General features: G+C 44.9%; 1 long non-coding RNA gene across 2 annotated transcripts in view; it reads right to left on the bottom strand.

The window, feature by feature from the left end:
- Positions 1–19,392, bottom strand: part of LOC142785112 (uncharacterized) — a 61,397-nt gene extending 42,005 nt beyond the window's left edge. Inside the window, exons 1-3 of one of the 2 annotated variants that reach the window (XR_012888854.1) lie at positions 18,841–19,392; positions 11,428–11,629; positions 709–10,634 (exon numbers count right to left, since the gene is read on the bottom strand). This is a non-coding gene — a long non-coding RNA (uncharacterized LOC142785112). Of the gene's footprint in view, positions 1–708; positions 10,635–11,427; positions 11,630–18,840 lie in introns of those variants that run through there. The other variant, XR_012888855.1, reaches the window with a different exon arrangement.
- Positions 19,393–19,679: the final 287 nt, after the last annotated feature.

Raw genomic sequence — 19,679 nt, 5'->3', positions numbered from 1 at the left:
TACTAAACGCACGTTTTATCGTGTGCAGGAAGTACCGTGTAGATGGTGTACCAAGCCGCATAGGCGGTAGACTAAAATTCCCAATTTCCTACTTCCTCTCCAATTTTATGGAATGCATAGTTTCAAACAAGGGCCTCTTAAATATAAATCTGAACTGTTAGACTTTTCATCCAACCATTTGTTCAACTTCATACTTACTCCTATTAAAATGCACTTGTGATAATTGTTATATTATGTTCAGTTTGGACACCGATGAACCTTTTGTACTACGCTCTGAAAATGTTATTTTTTTCTATATGCGGCAGAGGACTGAGCTAAGGATACGGTTCTTACCGTAATTTCTTTTAAAGCACTTAAATACCCACTTTGCTAAAGGTCCGCATTGCATATATAGTTTCGAGCATACACATTGGATATGCGCAACTATTTATTTCTGTGCCAAAAGTAGACGGAGAAAAAGAACAAAAATACCATGAACTAACTAATAATGGCCTTCATCTTTGAGTCGTCTTATAAGAAGACGTAAGAAACCATGCGCTCGCTTAAGTCTTCGTCAATTTTTTCCTCCTTACTTCCCTCCCTTCTTTCCTCTCTCTCTCCTCCCAGATTCCATTCATTCATATTTTTCCTCCTGAAAAAGTAGGCAGTGCAGGCGTTGCGTACCCCCCAAGTGGCACTTGCCAACTTGCTATTTCCTGTGTCTTGGTGTTTTGAGCTTTTCGACCTGGGTTTACTGCATTGTCTGGAAAGTTGGTTTTTTAGGTTCCTTTCATTGCGAAAGTAAAACTGGTCACGCGTAATACTTTCGCAAATGTTATCGCATAGTTCATGCACTTATACATCTCCTCAAGAAGTGAATGCAGTCTATACAATACACTGCACTTCCATATTATGTCAGTATTTTAGTACTACGAGGCCTTAAAGGTGAACCGAAGCCTTGAATAGACACTGTGAAGCATCTAAGCACAGTGTGATTTCTGCTGAATTTGTAAAGTGTTGCGAGAGTTGTAAAAAGTCGGCGCGAGTAACAGTTTTTGGCAGAAAATACATACTTTGGCCCGAGGGCTTCTCGAGTTGCTGAGCGAACGATAAGTTCATCCTCGGTATGCCAAGTGATGTTCAACAGCAGCAGTGCTGAAGTTCAGCCTTCGGCGATCAGCTCCCGCGACGGAACGTCATGTGTTTTTCATGGAAGCCACGATTCATGATGCGAGAGATGCTTGTTCACGTAGCGCTACACAGTTTGTTGTTATTCCAGATATCATAATCCAGCTGCAGAACATACATTTCACTTTACTTACTTGAACGTTCATCACACCTACTGATTGACATGTGGGGTTTAACGTTGAAAAACCACAATATGCTTATGAGAGATGCCGTAGTGGAGTCTCCAGAAGTTTCAACCACCTGAGTTCTTTAACATGCACCCAAACCTGAGCACACAGGCCTACACCGTTTTCACCTCCATCGAAAATGCAGCCGCCGCAACCGGTATTCGATTCCGCGACCTGCGGGTCAGCAGGCGAGTACCTTAGTCACTCGACTACCGCGGCGGAGCAAACTTTCGTCCCATTAGGAGCACTCACGTGGTTTTCTTCAGTGATTGCCGGGAACCCAGCGTCAGAGTACAGCAAAGCTCCGCGAAAAGGAACCGAGAACGACGTATAACTTTCACGCCCACACTTTCAGTGCGCCCGCGTGGGCGCAGCAAGACAACCTGTTTTTTCACGTATTGTTAAGCTCCTGTAGCAAAAACCGCAGAAAAAATTACGCCATCGTTGACAGTGATGTCAGTACTTCCCACCCAAAAGTGACGTTTTATCAAATTATGAAATATTTTCTCTTTCCCCTTAACAACCCCATCAAAACTCCTCGATCCCAACACAGGATCATTGCACCGAAGCACCAAAGAATGATACAGGACACGTAACGTTTTCTCTTAATCCTCAATGCGTTTGTGAGGACCCATTAAACGTTTCTTTTAAATGCGAAGCATTTCTTTGTGAACTACGGCGCCTTTGAGCGTATCTATCTATCTATCTATCTATCTATCTATCTATCTATCTATCTATCTATCTATCTATCTGTCTATCTATCTATCTATCTATCTATCTATCTATCTATTCATTTGTCTAATTGTCTAATTGTCTAATTGTCTAACTATCTAATTGTCTAATTGTCTAACAATCTAATTATCTAATTATCTATTTATCTATCTATTTATCTCTTTATCTATCTATTTATCTATTTATTTATCTATCTATTTATCTATTTATCTATCTATCTATCTATCTACCTATCTATCTATCTATCTATCTATCTACGACGTTTAGCTGTCCTGGCCGTTTCGTTAATAATATCGATACCAAATTGATATGGCATAACATGACTGTATGACGAGCATAATAAATTAGTCATGACATGACTATAATAACATGTATGTCATAAATGTCATAATTTACATTTCATCGCCTTACTACTCTTGCGGTGGTTTCGTTCAGATGACATGCTGCGAAAGTGGTTTATTATGACACGACTGCATGGCGAACACAAATGACCGACCCTAACCTGGAAATTGTGATATGCGTGTCATGTAGGTCATGAGTCATGACTACACGCCACGCTCATGGTGCGCTCGCGGTCATTTGGCTGCGTTCACATATACCAAATTTGTATTACGGGACGTGAATGCAAGACGAAGGTATATGACTGGAGCAAACATGATAGTAATGAGATGCGTGTCATGTTAGAACATGACTGCATGCCACGCTCATGATGCGCTCGCGGCCGTTTCGCTAGCTTCACATATAGCTAATTTGGTGTTGTGACGCGAATCAATGACGAAGGTATGTGACTGGTGCAAACGTGATAATCAAGACATTATTGGTGCCATGTAAAAACTTGACTACGTGCTACGCTCATAGTGCGCTCGCCGTCATTTCGCTAGCTTCACATTTACCGAATTTGGTATTACCTGACGTCAATAGATGACGAAGGTATATGACTGGTGCATGCAAGATAATCATGATATACATGTGATGTAAGAACATGACAACACACCGCGCTCATGATCAGCTCGTAGCTGTTTTGCTAGCTTCATATATAGTGAATTTGGTATTACGTGACGTGTATGAATGACGAAAGTGAATTATACGGCCAAACATGATAATCACGACATGCGTGTCATGTAAAAACATGACTACAAGCCACACTCAGGATGCGCTCACGGCCGTTTCGCTACCTTCACATACACCAAATTTGGTATTCCGGAATGTGAATGGATGACGAAGGTAAATGACACGTTCAAACATGATAGTCATGACAAGGAAGTCATGTATGGCACTATTTACGTCCGCCTTGTAACGTTGTGCTATTTTCAAGTGACATATAGAGCGTCCCCATTCGTGCTTCGCATACCATCGATTCCCACTGTACGTGGGATCCGCCAATTTTTCTTTTGCATTCAGCATTTCGCCTAGCTTTGCCTGCAAGATGACGTTCCTGAAAAGTTTGGGAAAGGATGATGACGTGAGTGAATCGAACACCATGCATGCTGGACACTGAAAGAATTGACAAATTCGTCATGCCGCTTTCACGTTAAAAAGTAACACATCTGGCATGTGCAAAGGCAAGGCGCTTTTTCACGCTCTCTACTTGTGGTTAATCTTTTTGAGGTGGTACTTAGGCATCTAAGTTTTTTTCAACAATAGCCTTACATTGCCTGCATGTTCTCACTTGATTGTATTGTTCCTCTCCACTGAATGCTTTCTAGACATCACGTAGTTTTGCACAACATCTGACATTAGTGCACATTTGGCGAATGGAAATAGTATCATTTGTGACGCAAGTCGCGTGGGTTTGTCTACTCCTTCTTTTTCATTCATGTTTCATTCACGGGGCCATACGACTCGCTCAAAGCTGTCGCTGTCTTTTATTAAATGAGATTGGGAAGATGTTTCAGCATATACATGGCTCCAGCTACTCCCCTCCCCTTATTGATTGATATGTGGGGTTTAACGTCCCAAAACCACCATATGATTGTGAGAGACGCCGTAGCGGAGGGCTCCGGAAATTTCGACCACATGGGGTTCTTTAACGTGCACCCAAATCTGAGCACACGGGCCTACGATATTTCCGCTTCCATCGGAAATGCAGCCGCCGCAGCCGGGATTCGAACCCGCGACCTGCGGGTCAGCAGCCGGGTACCTTAGCCACTAGACCACCGCAGCGGGGCTACTCCCCTCTCCTAATGTAATAATATGCGTCACAAACTTATGAATAACAGTAGAGTATTCTAGAATTCACGCACAAAAATTTCTTTTCACGAGAAGTGTGTTCTCTTGTTATGAACCATGTTCACGCGTCAACAACAAGGTTCACACACGAGGCACAAAGAAAATTCGGCCCATTGCAGAAGAGTTATTCTCACTGCAGTGCTTTTACAATGCGATCACACAACATTCACCGCTTACTTGCCTACGCTTCAAATACATCTGTTTTGAAACATGGAAGGCTACGCGAAACGCGTGACTCATTTCGCAACTCCACAAAACGCTTCGTGTGCTGGCAACCAGTAAAACACCAGTAGATAAAAACGAATTTGGCTACTCCTGAGAGGATAAACGCGGCAGTTTCGCTTGGTGCTGTCCTGACGATTCTTGATTGTGGCGTCGGATCACGTTGCTTTGCGATGGGGAAAGCACGTTGGCCACGAACCACCTAATTATCGTCGGTACAATTGAATTCATCAGCAGCCTGACTACGTCCACTGCCTCACAAAGGCCTCTCCCATCTTCCGCCAGATAAATCGGTCATGTGCTTGCTGCTGCCAATTTATACCCGCAAACTTCTTAATATCATCTGCCCACCTGACCTTCTGTCTCCCCCTAACCCGCTTGCCTTCTCTGGGAATCTAGGTAGTTACCCTTAATGACCCGCAGCTATCCTGTCTAGACGCAACATGCCCGGCCCATGTCCATTTCCTCTACTTGATTTCAACTTTGATTTTCTTAACCCCTGTTTGTTCCCCAATCCACTCTGATCGCTTCTAAATCAATTAACTGGTGAAGAAGCGGAAACAGTTGTGCTCTGAGAGCGAACGTCAAGCCTCTTCGGCAAATCGCATCAGATTTACGCCGAAGAACCTGTACAGTGAGTCCAAGACTTAAGAAGGCAACTGCTCATGTGTAGCGAGCCTCTCAGAAAGATGCGGGCACTCTTTGGCTGCGTTGTTGCACTGCTACAGGCAAGATGTGAACAGTTTTCGAGGTAAATCTGCGCTCCAACTTATACTTCTATTCAGTTCCGCTGTCCGCCAAAAGCTGAATACGCATGTCGTTCACTTGAATACAGAACGCCGCTATGCCTAGGCCAATGTATCGTGAGATAGGTAAGTCGTAGTTTTAGTTGTAAGAAAAAGGGCATCTGTCTTTAAGTTCACCGATCCGTGTTATTAGGTTTTTAATAAACAAGGGCGTGTGCTTGGAAACACTCAATTGTTCGTGTTGGCAATACTTGGTATTCAAAGCAGATATATGCACGCACGCTGCACGCGTGCAGACTTACGTACAGAGTGCTTGAAGCCCACCCCACCCCAAATAATGCCAATTGTACGACCATGGTGAAAGTATTGTTACGGAGGTGATGAGTTAATTTACAATAAAAAGCCAGCACTCCACCGACACTGCCGAATAGCCACCGCTCCAGACCGTCCTGCTTCCTCTTTTTTTTGCGCTCTTTCAGCCCGCGTTACATTTTCCTCCGGGCAAGACGAAACTCACCGAGCGAGTAGAAGTGATCGGTTATTGGGCTTCAAACAAGCAATATGCACAATTTGCGTCTTACGCGAGCGCCGGTTCGGAGCTGTCACGTTCAAAACAGCGTAAGTGATGTCACTCAAGCACTGAGCAATGACGAATGGTCCTGAGTACTTGGAAAGAAGCCTCTGGCAAAGTCCCTTTCTTCGAACAGGCGTCCACATCCAGACAAAATCACCCGTAGCCAAAGTCACAGGCAGGTGTTTTGCGTCGTAACAGTCTTTCGCGCGAGCGTGGGCAGAAAACGTTCACAACCGAACAAGTCGACGAGCTTCTTCGGTGCGAAACAAAGTCTGCGCGACACTTGCGTTTTCGTTCATCGAGAAAGAAAGTATGGTGTCAAAGAAACTGGGGATGACGAGCATAGAGAAGAAAGAAAGGCGTATAACCCGTGACCTCGTGTTTCACGGTAATAAAGGCAAATGTATCAAAAGGTAAAACGGCATCCGAATACATCCACTTACAATGAAAGCATGTTGGTGATGGTACGATTGGTGCGCTCAGTGAGGCCGTTGGTCTGAGGGTGTCATGGCGTGGAATGCAGATACTGGCACCCGCAAAGCCGTAGCAACTCTTCGACAACGTCAGCGGTAAACTGCCGGCCGCGATTACTTATCACCACATGAGGGGCCCCGTGACGGAGTACAATCTACTGCAGAAGAAACCATGACACATCAGATGATGTGGTTGAAGCAACCGCCATCGTTTCAGTAAACCGCGTCACGTATTATACGCACACAATAATCCAGTGGCGGCTGGTGGTGGAAGACTTAAGGAAGGGGCCCAGGCAATCTATGCCGACTTTTTCGAATGGTGGTGTCGGTGGCTTAACCGGTTGCAGTGGGACGACCAATGGCGTAGTAGGCTGTTTGTGGCGTTCGTAGACATCACAACTCGCGACGTAGTGCTTGGTGGTGTTCCAGAGTTGAAGCCAGTAAAAAGTTGTCGGATACAACGAAGCATCTGGACAGCTCCAAGGTGACCAGACGTGATGTCGTCGGCATGGCTTGGAATACCGCAAGACGCAGGCATTGTGGTCCGACGAGGAGTAGTGTGGCACCATGGCTGGAGTAATTCTTGCTATATATTAGGGCGTCATGAATCACTAATCATTAGTTTCAGGGAAGGGTCAAGCTTTTACTCGTGACGAAAGACGTCCAAATTTGGGAAGTTGGAGGAGATTGGCACCAGGTAGTTATCGAAGTCATCGTCATCAGTATCCACAATCGAAGATGGAAAACTAGAAAAGCAGTCCGCATCTGCGTGACATCGACCGCTCTTGTAGGTCACGCAAAAATTATATTCTTGAAGCCGCGAGACCCAACGAGCAAACGGCCAGCTGGGCCGTGTAGTCCGACAAGCCAACAAACAGAATGATGGTCTGTGACGATCTTTAATTGCCGGCCGTACAAACAAGGTCTAAACTTTTGGACCGGGAAAATAACCACAAGACATTCCAGTTCTGTGATTGTATCATTCCTCTCAGCCTTAGTCAAAGTACAACTTGTATACGCCACGACGTGCTGGTGGCCGTCATGATACTGAACTAGCACGGTACCAACACTGATACTACTAGAATCTGTATGTAGTTCCATGAGTGCCTCCGGGTCGAAATGGCGCAAGGGGGGTTCGGAAGTAAGCAAATACTTCATATGCTCAAACGCAGCCTCACACTGAACGGTCCATCGGAATGGGGCGTTTTTTCGGAGCAAGCCTGTCAATGGAAGAGCAATCTGTGTGAAGTCTTTGATAAACTGGCGAAAATAAGAACACAGGCCCATGAAGCTATGAATATCTTTCACAGTCGTTGATTGCTTGAAGTTGTGGACAGCATCGGTCTTGTGCGGGTCTGGTCGTATACCGTCTATGTCGACTAGATATCCGAGCACAAGGGCTTGATGATCACCAAAAAACACCTTGCATTTAAAATGAGATCAGCTTGTTTGACGCAATCTAGAACAACGCTAAACCAATGGTTGTGCTCGTGGAATGCCTTGCCCAATATAATTACGTCGTCGAAGTAACACATACTTATCTCCCATTTGAGACTGAGTGGAATGCAGTCCATGAATCGCTCGAAGGTAGCTGGGGCATTACATAAGCCAAACGGCATAACGTTAAATTCAAATAACCAATCAGGCATGACAAAAGCAGTCTTGTTGCTATCAGATTGGTAGTGGTATTGGTATGCATTGGTATCTGCCAGTATCCAGACCTTATGTCGACGGACGAAAAGTATGCGGCCGAGTGCAGACAATCAACAGCATCATGGATGCGTGGTATCGGATACACGTCTGTCTTTGTGACGGCATTGAGATGGCAGAAGTCAACACAAAATCGCCAAGAGTTGTCTTTCTTACCAATATTACAGGAGCTGCCCAGAGACTGCTTGACTCCTGAATAACGCCTTCTGCAGAATGTCGTTAACCTGGTCGGCAATCACTTTCCTTTCTGATGGGGATACACGATAGAGTTTCTGGCGTATCGGTGCAGCATCTCCCGTGCTGTTGCGGTGGTGCATACGGGATCCCGGCAACATGAAAAAACGCTTGTCTTGAGCGAAATCAGACTCCCTCTATAGCGTGTAAGTACCTCCTTGAGGTCAGCTTGCTCGGAAGAAGGCAACGACTTGTTGATCATGTGTTTAATCTCGGTTGACTAGGTGGGTGCAGTTTGAATATTGGCTGGAGACTCTGAGACCATTATGAAATGCGGCCCGCTCCTCAAACGTTCTCAGTTTAAATCCAGCTGGTAGAACAACGGGCTCTGAAGCTGTGTTGAGCGCTCACAAAGAAGCATGTCTGTCTATGGCTGTAAGCACAGACCAAGGGACTAGCACATGCTTCTTGATGGCGTTTGTATGAACAGGCTCGACAAGTTCAGTGCAGGGTCCTGGGCGGACGCGAGAAGACCATACAGGAACAAACACTGCTGTCCGACCAGGCATCATAAGATCTTCAGACAATGAAAGCGCGTTGATGGGTAAAGTTGGCAAATCGTCAACTGTGGCAGTGGGCAAGAACTTTATAGAAGAATTTCTCCAGTTCCACAGTCAAGCGTAGCGCCACATTCACTAAGGAGGTCTATCCCTAAAATGACGTCATGAGTTGCGCGTGCCAGTACAGTGAATTCAACTCGAAAATTTTGTCCACCAATCGTGAGTACAAGTGTGCAAATACCAACAGAGCATAACGCTTCACCCCCAACTCCACAAAATGTTTTTTACGATCCCACGCGAAGATAACTTTGTGACCCAAGAAGCGATGCGGGAAACGAAGACTCATAACCGAAATAGCAGCACAAGTGTCTACAAGAGCAAGAGTATCTACACAGTCTATACACACACGAACTTTGTTCATCAACATCACAGCACAAGGAGGAATTGGCGAAACTGACCGTCCTGCGATCACACCTCTATCGGTCGCACCAGCCAGTTTCCCAGCTGATGCAGGGAAGGCGACCGATGACGCGGAGATGGCGACTGGCGGAAGCCTGTCGGAGGCAGCGTCAGGCTTCGCTCGGATGCGAGGGACTTGCTGCGCGATTCGTTAGGCCATCGCTGTCGGGGATGGGGGTCGGCCGGTTGAGAGGTCCAGGTTTCGTGCATACGAGCCAGGTACGTCGAAAAACTTGGCGGCACAGGCGGTCGGCTGAAACAAAAGCACGAAAGCCCTGGGAGACCGCATGTGTAACAAACGGTGACTTTTCGGCCAATATTAGCAGGAGCAGAGGTCGCAGAAGCACGTGGAGACGGGTCGTGCTCTGCAGGAACATTTTGTGACGGTAGATAGTAGTCTTCTCGCAGACGTCTAACTGACGACGGTCGGAAGTCCGCAGCGGCATGTCGAGATGATGACATCCGGTGGTGACCGTGACCCGTTAGTGAATACGGAAACCGCCGGGTGAAATGAGCAGGTCCTGTGCGTGGTCGTTTTTGAACGTGGGGCTCTCGCATTCAATAAGGAAGTAGTTCGGCGCACGCGGCAAATGAGCATTGGTGGTGAGCGACACCTGCTTGAAGCCGTGCGAGCTCTTCTGGAGCTACCCGACGTGCGTCTTCACAGGCAGCGACGCCTATACTCGCAACAGTGGAAACATTGTCCAGGTGCCCGAACTTGGGTAAGATTCTCCGGGCCTTCAAAGCCTCGAATGCGCGACACTGCTGCCTAAAAGCAGAAGAAGTGTTTAAGTTTTCTTTCGTTACGAGAAAATTGTACACGTTCTCGGCGATGCCTTGTAAGAAACGACCAACTTTATTTTCATCAGACATATTTGCGTCGACAATCCCCCAAAGCTTCAATACCTCTTCAATGTAGGTTGTGCACGTTTCGCCGGGCAACTGAGCCCTACATGAGAGTGTTTGCTCAGCTTTCTTTTTTATAAACCTCGTGTCCCCAAAGCAGGCCTTCAGTTCCTCAACAAATATATCCCAAGTGGTGAGCACATGTTCATGGTTCTCAAATCAAAGCAGAGCGGTCCCGGCAAGGAAGAATACGACGTTCACGAGCTTCGCCAGCGCGCCCCATTCGTAGTGGCGGCTCACTCCGTCGTAGTGTTTAGCCAAGCGTCCACGTTTTCATCAGTTTTACCTGAGAATATCCGTGGTTCAGGCACCCAGTAGTTAGGTTGTCGAAGTTGATGGCCACCTTGGCCCATGTCGTTGGCACTGGTGCATGCAGCAGCGTAGCGCGTCAACGGGCTTGCTGTGTCGTCGGTCCTGCTGATGTTGTCCGGGGGTAGGCCAGCTAAGCGTCTGCTTCTTCGAAGGTCTTCTGTGGAGTCCAGGATGGCAAATTACCCAGCACTGCTCCACTAAACCTGTTACGGAGGTGATGAGTTTGTTTACTGAAAAGCTGGTGCTCCACCGACACTGTCGAATAGCCACCACGCGATGATGATGATGTTGATGATGATGTTGATGATGATGATGCCTCCACTATGGCTCTTGGCCACTCAAGAGAATCGCCCAGGAATTAAGGATATGAAATTTAAGGCCTTTCAAATGACACGTAATTCTAACAGAAGGAGGATAAAGTACATGTAAATACAGAAAGAGTGCAATAATTCCTTTCCGGCATTTCGACCAGACAGGATAATATATATCTTGAATTAAAAAGGTAGTAATTTCGAACACGTTTAAAATAATGTTTACAATTTGCTTAATACGATAGTAAAAATACAAATAGAAATTCAGAGGCACTTTCTTTTTTGTTTCATGAAGGTAATTGGAAACGGCATCAAAGGCATTTCTGTGGCTGTAGCCCAGAGTCAAAGCACCAAAGGAGAGTATATTGTCAATGGTGAAGGGCAGTCCAAGGTTAGCAAATGGGATGACAAGGAGACGTTTTCTTAATAGTCTGTAACGGTAACATGACAAAACAATAATGCTCTATTGATTCCAGATCCGTACAAAAGCTGCATAGGGGAGATGTTTCCAGACCAGCCCTGTGTGACTATAGATTTAAAGGTGGCACACGATATCGTTATCTTGTTAGCATGACTTCCAGTTGTCTCTTATGACACCAGTCGGATAGACCATCCTGCTTACTTTTCTTTTGCGCTCTTTCAGCCCGCGTCACGGTGATAATAAATATAAGAAACTCATAACTACCCGAAGTGACGAGATGGCGGCTGACGAGGCCGTGTCGTGATCCCGGCCTTAATACAGACGGTAACGTGGTGGAGTGGTATCAGCTGCCTTGTCCAGCTAGGTCAAGCGCCAGACCGTTCTGTCATGCGCGTGGCTCGTACAGCAAGAGCCACCCGGCTTTCTCCGTTTTATTTGCGGCCGGCTGGCCACGAATGGCATGGTGCTACAAAAGGAAAATAATTTTTTTTTAATTTAAGTTTCTCGAATTTACAGCAATTGATTATTCAGTGCAATGATGATAAATTAATCACTCGGAAACAAGCCTCTCTCCACATAGGCTGCACTGCGCTGTCTCGGAAAGAAACTCGTTAAACTTAGGAGCGCCGGTCAGTCTAACGCTCCAAAAACTGGAAGAATCGCCTTTTGCAGTTCCTCTTAAATTTCTTGTGAGCTGACAAAACTTAAACTGTCACCGCGGTACATTTACTGAGAACGCAGTACCATCTGTAGACACCGCAGGGCAAACACAGGCATAAACATTGTACACTGCTTGATAATAAATATATTTTAGGGTTTCAATAGTACTATTTACGCTGAAGAAACGTACGTCAGTGACAAAAACGTAGCGAGCGATTTTTTTTCCAGTAAGGTACACTAGCCCTTTATGTATACACGTGCATGCGTGTGCGCACGTGCACATAAACAGGTAGGACGGAGAGAAGAATTCAAACAGGTTTATCTGAGGATGGGTCGCAGTACCACTTGAGCAATAAAAAAGCATACGAGAAAAACTACACTCTTACACATGACACAGCAAGTTTCGAAAAGCTATCGCTTATATTAACGAAACTATATTGTGTGCTTAAAGTTGCCCGAATACTGACAAAAATGCACACACGCCAAATAATGGCACACACCGGGGAGAATGCATTCATCGAAAGGAATGAACTACAACAACCCATCATAGTTTCTATCACCTTTTGTCAAATTAGTAAGTTTCGTATCTACGCCGTCCTCCGTCTCGCGTCGTCTGCATCCTTCGAGAAGTTATAGAACGATACGATGCCATCTTTATACCTAGATGCCACGCATTGTGGCACACAGCAATTGTATTCGGACATCGCTTTTTTTTCGGGATCGTCCATGCAGCACGGCGAAAATAAAGGAACTATTCGGCCGCTTCTGAATCCACGCAATGTGGTAGCATATCTTCTTTCAAGGTTTACCATGCTAGGGCTGTTTTCAGGCGTGGTGGCTAAGTGGCGAGTGCTCAGTTGAAATTGTGAGTACAGGGAAGCCAGGCAAGGCTTCCCTATACTCACAAGTACAGGGAAGTGGTGCCATCAAATTTCGAGGCTATAACCTTGTTGTCGGTTTCCTTTGAATTCAAGGACACCCCACTTAATTGGTAGGACACAGAAAACGTTCAGACTATATTTTGATCCCATCCATGATGTACCTACGTGCTCATTACCCTGATCGAAACCCGTCGCTAGCGGTTAAAGTACTGACAGCCCCATGGAATTGACAGCAAAAGTTGTAGTGACGCCTGTAGTGACGTGAGTGACCTGCGAACCTCTGCAACGTACGTGCCGAGGAAAGCATTGGTTGCTACATTATTCGAAGCAGCTTCAGCTAGCCATGGTAACTGTCGAGGCGTTTGTTTTGCGGCTATTAGTGTGGCTTGTGCTTGCGAGAGCAGACGATACTCAGCACGACATGCGTCGAATCTTTGTGTGGTTACGTGACCAAGCCACCTACCCTGCTCCGTTACTGCCCAAGTTGACGCCCGGTAACCAAAACGAAAGTGATCCACTTAATAACGTAGTATGAAAGTATTTAGTGAGAATACACGAGTCTTGGTGCACCCCGCCATGGTGGTCTAGTGGCTAAGGTACTCGGCTGGTGACCAACAGGTCGCGGGATCGAATCCTGGCGGTGGCGGCGGCTGCTTTTATATGGAGCCAAAAATGCTGCAGGCCCGTGTGCTCAGAGTTGGATACACGTTAAAAAACCTCAGGGGGTCAAAATTTGTGAAGCCCTCCACTACGGCTTCTCTCATAATCATATGGTGGTCTTGAGACGTTAACCTATAAATAAATAAATAAATAAATAAATAAATAAATAAATAGATCGAATCTTGGTGCGAGTATCAAACTTCTTAAAGCTACAAGAAACGCTTGCAGCCAATGACATGCAAGCCACAAATATGACGGCACCACCCTTTAAGCAATGCTGAATCCGATTTCCTAGCCTGCGCTAAGAATTGAAGAAAGTAAAAATAGCAAAGAAAGTATACAGTTCCTAATAATGACGTAGGAAAAACTGCTCTATTTCCAAGGGTGGTTGCTCTGTCCGGTAGCCTTTAGTTACCGCAGCATACTAGTGCAGTAGTGCTCTATGTAGCTTTCTGTGACAGTGATGAGAGGTATAAAATTCTGAAAATAGCGAACAAGGAAAATTGGCTTCTCTCGAAGTTCTTTGATTGAATGCAGGAGGTCCAGATTTTTGTTGTTAAACCATGCTGTAAAACCCAAGAGAGCATCACATAGTTTGTTTTTGATAGCACGGACATAATATTCGGTATTACCGCTGATCGCAATCGAGAATGAGTACGCAATGATGAACGGAACGCTTAGGCGTACACGACACGGCATGTTTTTTTTTGTTCAAATTACTAGCTACAGGCATTTTAGACAAAGAAGTGTTACAAGAACTTGGTAACGTGAATGGTTCAGTTGTTTAAAAATTATCGCAACATCTTGTTTCTCACGAGATAATCAAAATAAAACAGGTAGACAAGACATGTACATTCCTTCATCAGAGAAGCTGCAGAAATTGGTTGTAGATCATCGAGTGCTCCAGCTTGAATCGATGATAGTAGAGACAGTGATTGATTAGCTTATCCAAAGTACTGCCTGCGCAGTACTTTGGATAAGTTTTCAGCGAAGCCCTCGAAAACCATGTGTTGGCTGTCCAGCAGGGCAAGAGCTCGTAGGATGTTCCTCGAACGTTGTATCCCTGTCAGCCTAGCCCTGGCTTCAGCCACAACTATTGGACAAATAAAGTTCCTTAAAATCAACTCCAAAGTACTGTGTAATGACTGAATCATCCGCGCAAATGGTATTCCTGCAAGACTGACCATTAACTTGGTTTAGATAACAGCGCTAACTTTCCAAGTATGGTCCTAAAGGAGCTCATCCTACATTGAGAAATCACGAAGGCCAAACTTGAGAACGTGACATCGTGGCATCTGTTGCATTGGTTTGTACTTGGACGTACTAAATACTGCTATATCTTATCTGATCTAACCAACAATATCTCACGGCGTTCAATACCGCTTCCTGCAGCGACTCACAACGTGATAAAACTCATATAACGATCCAGATAAGGAAAGTACGAACGCTAAACCTACGATGTCTTGTTATCAACATATGTTCTCGTTTACCACGCCAAACTGAGTGCAGTTTCTTGTTCGGTGAACGCTCAGTAATGATGATCCGGCTGTCTATAACGGGCCAGATAAAGCGTTTTTTTTTGTGATTAATCAAGAAAGAAGGTCCCTGATAAAACGGCAGGAACTATTTCTGCTGTATGTTGTATGATTGTTAGCGTTATAACTATGAACGTTACGTACACCGTCTGCCCCTATTATTTATCTATATAATCTACAGTCGCGAAGAATAATGGTGCTCAGTTTTGTCTCTGGTAGGATGCTGCGCTCCGAGAGTAGACTGTTTCTGTTCTTCTATTAAGTCAATACTTCCAAAATAGTGGAGAAGGCAGTTGAAGAATTTTGTTTTTTTTTTCGTTCTTCTCATGAGAATGTATTTCTTCAACGACAGCATTTGTCTTTCGTAATGACGTCGTGGAACTGAGAACGAACGCCTCCACGATGAAGAAATTTAGAAATAGATATGAAGTATTTGTGCATTTATGATAAAAACTATGTCAAAAGAACAATTTGGGACGTGTTCTAGTCACGCGGATTACAACATGCATTTCATATGGGTCCCGACTACGCGGGTCACAACTACCTTCTAGAGAATGAAGGACTTCGCGGTGAGCTTGTGTGCTAAAGCGGAGAAGGCTGTTGTGAACACTCTCGAACACATGTTTTCTAACACACTCGCCACGAATGAATGAAGAACAGTAAACGTCACTTCTGAAAGCGGCCAAAGAAAATTCGCCGAAGGGGCGCAGCATGGTAAGATGTGTTCGAGGACGCGCACTGATATTTGCCCCTTGGTGGCTGGTCCCACTTCGATAGGTACAAAACACAAACAAAACACCCGTTTATATTTAGGCACGAATTGAATGACAGATGAAAAAAAAAAACAGACCTGGGGACTGTCATCCGCACAACAATGCATGTTGTACCAACCATGTCCGCAACGGATATCTGCCATTTCCACACCGGACAATGATGTGAACATCGGAAAGCTATTTTCACATCCGGCAACTAAGTTCACACTATTACTTGCATACGCTTACAGAGGAGCTCCGTTCGACCGAAGTAATGAATCTCATAAAATTATATTTATGTGACGACATTTTTTATGAGCGTTGCAACGATAACCAAGTGCTCTCTCTCAATTTAGGCCTACCGCAGTACTAGTGCAAATGTTACTAATTGTATATAAATCTAGAAATGACCACTTTATTCAGCAAAAGTGTTATTAGGGCTTCGGACAAATTTTTCATTTGAGACATCTCTACCTCGCTTCCTCAACCCCACGTTATAATTGTCTATTCAACGTAAAACAAATGGAAAACGCATCAATGTTGCTATTACGACACCAATAGATTTGCCTGAAGAATGCTTAGTTCATTCTAAAGAAGCTTAATTTTAGGAGTGGTAGCAAACAAAGTTTTTACGTTACACCTAGTATTTTAAGGAAAATTCGGGAAGAAAGGTGATGAATTTAGAAGTCTTAATTCTACATCGAAAACAGCTCGACCAATTTATGCTTTATCTCAAAGTTCACATCTCTGGCTGATAAATTCCATGGAAAAATTAACAGGTTAGCCAATTTCATCTGAGTTTTTAAAATGATTTGTGACAATATTGATACCAGCAAACCAATGATATTCGACAGATCGCTGTCGAATATGTTCACATCTCGAAGTGTTTGATAGTGGTGTACAATTGTCTTTTCTAGCATAGAATTTATAAATGCGTTCTAGCTTACTTTCAATTTGTTTCATTATGGTTTTTGAAACGTTATCGCGAAGTAGCTTTTCGTAATAATGTGGTGAATTTTACCAAGTGCTGAAGTTTAACAAGGCTTGAACAAAAGATATGTACTGCCTACCTTTGCTGACGTTTAAACTTTGATTTGAAATGTCAGTTTGGTGCAGTGTTTGTGAAGAACATAAGCTTCAGTGATACCTTGTATTTAGGTAGCATAACCCCTAGTCAGCGCTTTACTTTGTCCTTGCCAATATACAGCACATGTAAATACCGTGGTTTCGTTGTGCTGCACACAACTTACATCTAGACGACAAAGTAGGAGGACACGACAAAGGAGGTGTCACTAGTTTAGGTCCATGTGGCAGCCTTTCTTGTGTAACTCGGGGTACTGAGATTGGTCTGCATTGACTTTCCTATGACCTGGTGTTGTCAGTGATTTATATTTACTGCTAAAGTGCTGCAGCTATTAACGTAGTGAGTATTCTTAGTTGTGAGGCTAATACAACCTTTATTCGTGTTGAAAGTACTTCACTGTGCTGTATAGACCCGTACGCTCGCAGACAGCAATCCCTGCCGTAAACCAATCAAGGAACTGAGGTCTTTGTAAAGACTACACACACACACACACACACACACACACACACACACACACGCACACGCACACGCACACACACACACACACACACACAGTTTCGCACGCACAGTTTCGCACGCACAGTTTCGCACCCACATTTTCGCACGCACATCTTCGCACACGTGCAAGGACATGAACATGCACAAACTAAGCGCAAAAGTGGACCAACCTTGTTATTCTTGAGAAGTAACTCGTCTAGACGAATGTGCAACGGCCAAGCTAGCCGCTTTTACGTCAGAGTGGGCGAAGGGTGGGGAAAAATAAGCGTGAAAGTTGATTGTACATATCTTCATCTCAGTATTACCATCACAACAATGCAGTTGGTGATACATCCTCTCATTCTTCGTCTATAACTATCATTACCATCGTCGTCGGGCTTTCATCGTCCCTCTTCGCTGTTGGGTCTTCGTTCCAAATAAACATAAGCCCAACCAAGACCTCATAATTGAGACTAAGAAGACATACACACATGAAAAACAGAGAGGAGAGAAAAAAACAATCAAATAGAGGATTGAAGAAGAAGAGGATTGCCAACACTGAGCACAGCAGCAGCCAGGACTATAAGGGTCTCCATCAGCTTCGCTCTCTATTTAGCGTATCACCTCCAATGCAAGATTAGACTATTTTACGTAGTGGTTTGATTACCGCCATATTGGGCTTTCATTATTTAACAACTAAGCAGACAGTGTTACGACCAAGAGAGGCTTGCGCAAAAAGGCGCTTAGGTTGCTGCATTCGATGTTTTGAGGCTTTATTCCGATGGTTCGTTGTCCCATTCACGTCGTGATGTACAAAAATAAGAAGACATGGGCATCCGTCCGTACATACATGCTTCCGTCCGCACCTCCACCAACCGCCGGTCCTTCGGACACACGGATGGACAAAAGGATGAACAGACGCGTTGGCCCACTCATCATCATTCACTCCGTGGATATGCTGTGATTTTTTTTTCATAGGTGTGAGACAATAGGAATATTGGCAGCGTTTGAGCTGGTTATTCTGAAATCATAAACTGCAGCTGAAGTAACAGTGAACGACCAGAAGAAATATTGTAACGGGTGTACGAAGACGACGAACAGGATAGGGAAGAAAACATGGACAGACCCTGCAAGTTGGGCACCATGTTTTCTGCCACCGAATTTATTCTGTGCCTAACGATCAAACGTTTTCTCTCCGTAAGATCTTTGGTGGAAGGTGCTGGATACTCTTTTCCCGCACGACGAAGCGAACGTTGCGCCTTTCATGGCGACCGAAGTGAACAGTGCCGACCATTCACCGGCTACCGTGCCTTTTCCAATCAGCACGTCAACCCTTATTTTAGAGACCCTAATAGAGACTCAGCCACCAAGGGGCCCGGGTCGGTTGAGCGGTTTCACAACAGCTCAGCATTCGGACCTCAAATCTCCGTCAAAACTGTGAGTAATAAACTAAATTTCCTCGCATGGTTTTATGAGGCTTCGGAGCACTTCGAGGAGCACGGTTTAGCCACCCAAATCAGTTACAACTTGAGAAATTAACGACTCATACTTCGGGTAGGCCTAACAACAGCAGCCACTGGCTCCACTTCGATCAAATCAGGAATTCCGCAAGAAAAGCTACTACGCACCTGGAAAACCACCCTCGATGCTTCTTGGCACGTTGCGGAGCCTCGCCGCTACCGTCTTATATTGAATCTGCGGGAAAAAACGGTTTTTCTTCACCGAAAGTCAACTGTGAGTAACACGTGTATCCGCCCTATGGGGGCTGCCATGTTACCAGGGGACTTTAGCACCTGCCCTCTCGTGCTCAAAGAATGAATGAAAAGGCAAAAGATCACAACAAATATTGGTAACATTAATAAATCACGCAGAAGGAGGATTTCGCGCTCTGAGCTCAATCTTACCAGTTTCTGACCGGCGAAAACAAACACACAAGCAATATTTCCCACCTTATGACCATATGGGGGCCGCCATCTTGTGTGGGACCAAGCCACTTTGAGGACAACGAGTCTTATCTCGGCTTTTACACACCCCAGGACGACAAATCAGGTCTCAATTGAGTCGTTAAAATCCGGAGATAGCCGTAGAAAAAACCGCGAGCGCCCAATTCAACTGAGAGCGTCAAAAGAGACTTATTCAGAAGACATACTCAGTGTTGCCGGACTGCTATCACTGCTTGAGCTGGGTTTGGCGAAACAGCTTCCACAGCGAATTAAGCCCACCGGAACTGCTCCTCCACCTCTTAGTCAATAAGCACAGATTATTCCAACTGCGGGAGCGGGAGCGGCCGCGTCAGCAGCACGGGTAAGTGAGCTCTGCACATATCTACCTATAACATATCTACTAATAACTTTAGCAATTTTGGTCCTAGGAGGGTCAGAGTGGTGTCTATTTGTTCGTGAAGATACAAGGAGTTGAACCGCTACAAATACTGCTATTACAAACGAAAATTTCAAATTTTAGGAAC

The sequence above is a fragment of the Rhipicephalus microplus genome, unplaced genomic scaffold (assembly GCF_043290135.1).
Source record: "Rhipicephalus microplus isolate Deutch F79 unplaced genomic scaffold, USDA_Rmic scaffold_18, whole genome shotgun sequence".
NCBI classification, from domain to species: domain Eukaryota; kingdom Metazoa; phylum Arthropoda; class Arachnida; order Ixodida; family Ixodidae; genus Rhipicephalus; species Rhipicephalus microplus.
This window is presented reverse-complemented; position numbering and strand designations above follow the sequence as displayed.